A 4,562-nucleotide genomic window follows, 5' to 3' on the forward strand; every position below is an offset into this window, starting at 1 on the left:
TCACATGTTTCTTTATTTCTTTGGAAAATGTCCTTGTGGTCCAGTTTGTTTCCTGGCCATTAGATGGCAGCAGTGTATAAGAGGAAACAGGCTCTTTGTTGCAGTGACTAACAAGGTGGAACTTAACTCACTGATTTATATGTGCGCCATGCACTGTTATGTACCTGTACTAAAAAACACTAACTTGATCAAACATGAAGACAATGTTGAGGCATAATCAGAGAGCGCATGTTCAGATCAATACTGTTTTACAGATTCCATTCTCAATTTCAACATGTTTGGCACATGAATTACACAAATTGAAAATCTGAACAACAATGATCACAACTTTGGATGAACTAGCTTGCCTTTCCTATTTAGGTCCAGTGCTCACTCTGTTCTAGGAAGTATTCTCCAGCTCTTTCCACTACCATTCCTTTAGGTCTTTGCATTTGATTCTGATATTGTATTTATTATTATTTTTGCAGATAGTGTGCATGACGACTTCAAAGAAAAATGTCCACAATTTGTGCCTCTTAAATTGCTTTTTGGTACACAGCTTATCCTCCACACTAGCTATAGTCTCAGACCTCTACATAGTGTGCCCCAGTTCCACTCCCTGGTGGTCTCCCTGAGCTGAAGATCCTTCTTCCCCACCAGTCAGACTCAAGCAGAGAACGCGAGACCCCATGTTCTCGCCCTGGATCTACAACGCTCAACCGTTTTATATTCCTCCCTATCCCATGCTTTGTGCTCCACGGAGAAACTGATTTATGAATTGTAATATTTATCATAAAACTGTGCTCTTGCATGCTCGCAGCTCCATTATTCATCTGGGGTCTCTGTTGGGACTGCACCAAAGAGGCATGCCAATATGTCTGGGAAACTAGAAGGTGAAGACTTGAGGTTGGAGAGGTGGAACATGATCCAAGAAATGGAGGGGATCAGAAGTTCAACATTTTTCATACTGCGAATTTGATTACAGTGTGGAAAAAGTTGAAAAACAAAGATAAAACAATCGCACGAGTAATGCCTATTGCATTGTGGGGGCATGCCGGGAGCCCTGGACAGTTTTGCTGAAACACTCCATTTATCTGCTTCATTTTTTTTTACTCGTATGGATGAAGGTTAGGGCACTGAACGGTGATGTGTTGAACACATCTTGTTTAAAGCTGGTGTGGTGTGCCTGTTCTAGCTAGCTGTTCATGATCGTGGAGGTCACTGCACCACTGCACTCATCTTCAAATAATATTTTTGCAGGAATCTCCTTGCGAAGGATTTAGCCGAAAAATGGAACTCTGCCGGGCAATATCCCCACGCGCCATGGAGAATGTTTTTACAGTAACATGTCGGACTGTCTATAGACCGCATACACAATTTCCCTCCGACACTATCCATTTTAAACTGATAATTTTATATTTAACTAGGCTAGTCAGTTAAAAACAAATTATTATTTACAATGACAGCCTACCGGGGAAAAGTGGGTTAACTGCCTTGTTCAGGGGCAGAATGACAGATTTTTACCTTGTCAGCTCGGGGATTCAATCCAGCAACCTTTCGGTTACTGGCCCAACGCTCTAACCACTAGGCTACCTGCCGCCCCGAATGCAGTTAAGGGACCAACGCCGTGTTCAAACTGAATAAAACTAGAGATGGAGAGAATGCAAATGGTTTCTATAGAGTTGGGAAATGAGAATAAGAGCTGTAGAGGAAGAAATGCTGGAGTGTGAGAGAGAGACGTTGAGTTAGGCAGTGTGGGCGAGGGAGAAGGAAAGAGTGGCTGGCGTTTATGGATAGCAGATGTGGTGCTGTGGGGTTTTGGCAAGGGCCGAGCGCGCCTGAATCCCGCACCGGCTGGGTGGCACCGGGGTGAGAGGGAGGTCACTGCACCACACAGCCCATAAAACACAGAGACGAGGGAAGGAAGACTGCCTGGGTCTCACACACCAGCCCGGGACTCCAAGGCTGTGATGGTGAGCAAATCACAGTCAAACACTATGCATTCTTAGGTTGAGAAAAAAAACACTTCTTAGACCAGGGGTTTTAAAACTGGCCTGAGGTACTGCAGGGAGTCTGCCATTGTTTGTTTTGGTGAAAAATATTTTGGGGGTGGATTTTTTTTATGTGAACAATTATTATTTAATGAATATCACTAGCTGCAACAGAATACATACCATTGTGGATACCATTAGGTCTCTGTGTCCAATATGAAGGAAGTTAGAGGTAGTTTCATGAGCCAACGCTAACTAGCGGTAACACAATGACAAAGTCTCCAGGAAAAGTTAGCATGCTAGCTGTTCTTGTTCATCTGACTCTGGGGTAGTAGATAACTTACTTGCCAAAATCTCGAACTATCCCTTTAATATGGAGGGAATTACAGCCATTGGAACTAATTACAGAGGCTTTTCTGTATAGACAATTCTTAGGCTGTTGAAGTGGTAATTTAGTTGACACTGAAAAACAGTTTGTGTCAACTTAAAGGACCCAAACCAGAAAATAAATGTTTTTTTTTACTAATACCATCTTTGAGAACTAACAATCAAAATAAAAGCTTGACAGTCAGGGAGAATAAAAAAAATAAAAGGCATTCAGTGCACATGCCCATTGATTGTGTTATGTTTGAGCAGAGGAACAGCCTTAGCCATGGCAAAATGCAGAGAATTTGCAGGAAATTAGCTTTAAAACGGCTGAATTGTCTCTCAGCTCCATGCCAAACTGTAGAATTGGCAAAAATGTGTTTTGCAACAGCAAAATGTTCTCTACGGCGCCAAGATACCTTTCCAGCAAATAGACTGTTAGAGTGAACTCTGGGGAGGTCAAAATAATTTAACTGTCTACCAAATCTATTGATTTTTTAAACGTTGATTACTTCTACTTGCCATTATCATTCACCTGATAAGACAATTACACTGAACAAAAATATAAAAACGCAATATTGCAATGCGTTGGTCCCATGTTTGAGCTGAAATAAGAAAATATCCCAGAAATGTTCCTGACGCACAAAGCTTATTTCTCTCAAATGTTGTTCACAAATTTGTTTACGTCCCTGTTAGTGAGCATTTCTCCTTTGCCAAGATATGCCACACCTGTCAGGTGAATGGATTATCAAGAAGCTGATTAAACCGCATGATCATTACACAGATGCACCTTGGGCTGGGGACAATAAAGGCCACAGCATTTTTGTCATACAACACATTGTCACAGATGTCCCAAGTTGAGGAAGCATGCAATTGGCATGCTGACTGCAGGAATGTCCACCCGAGCTGTTGCCAGATAAAATTATGTTCATTTCTCTACCATAAGCCGTCGTTTTAGAGAATTTGGCAGTACGTCCAAACGACCTCACAACCGCAAACCACGTGTAACCACGGCAGCCCAGGACCTCCACATCCGGCTTCTTCACCTGCGGGATCGTCTGAGACCAGCCACACGGACAGCTGATTAAACTGTGGGTTTGCACAACCAAAGAATCTCTGCACAAACTGTCAGAAACCATCTCAAGGAAGCTCATCTGTGTGCTCCTCGTCCTCACTAGGGTCTTGACCATACTGCAGTTTGACGTCGTAACCGACTTCAGTGGGAAAATGCTCACCTTCGTTGGCCACTGGTGGCACACTGGAGAAGTGTGCTCTATGAATACTGGTTTCAACTGTACCGGGCAGATAGCAGACTGCGTGTATGGGAATGTTCAGCCACACCATTGCTCTGTATTGAACTCATGGCAGGTTCGTTACAGCGATGCTAGAAAGTAGGCCAAACACATGTAGTCCGACCCATTCTTACACTATCTATTTTCTTATTATCAATCCATCCTCAACATTTTGAACATATCAGACTAGGGCTCATATAGGATCACACCGGCAGTGGCGGTTCTAGCTTGTATGGCTCCCTGGGCGAACCCCCCCCTTCAGTGCGCCCCCGCCCAAAAATAAATAAACATTTAAAAACCTTTCTGAACAAATTTTTATTCTGACATTTGGAACAACTGTCATAATCATAACATTTAAGACTATTAAAAAATATATACAAAAATATCAAAAAGATGTAACAAAGACAAATAGAAACAAATTTGTGTTGATTTGGCATTCGAGCATCAATACATTACCCATCCCCCAACACTGTTGACCAAGAGTCAAGACTAAACCAATTCACCTTGGTGGTGTGCAGACTGGTTTTATATTATTCTTAACGATTTCACACAAACCAGAAAAAAATGCAACAATATGTCTGTGAAACTATATATTCACAGTATTATGAATGAATAATGGTTTATTCGGTAGCATTTCGTAGTGTTACTGATTTTACTAATTGCATTAGTACTGTACAAAGTTAGAGGTGCGCTATTTGATAGATTCCCCTGCTCACCCCTACCTCGGGCATCCAGCAGGGAGACCTGAGGTCAACCTACCCCCCACACCCCCCTCCCTATATCGTACTTCTGAGTGGGAGGCCTGCCTAGCTCACAAACTAGAATCAGGGTGCCCACTCCGACAAGGATAATTGACCCACAGTCCCACACGGTGACATGATATCATTGACGTGACGTGCAAAAGAGCGATAGAAAACCGATCGCGCAAATGTCA

Source organism: Salvelinus alpinus, chromosome 22, assembly GCF_045679555.1.
Source record: "Salvelinus alpinus chromosome 22, SLU_Salpinus.1, whole genome shotgun sequence".
Classification (NCBI taxonomy): Eukaryota; Metazoa; Chordata; class Actinopteri; order Salmoniformes; family Salmonidae; genus Salvelinus; species Salvelinus alpinus.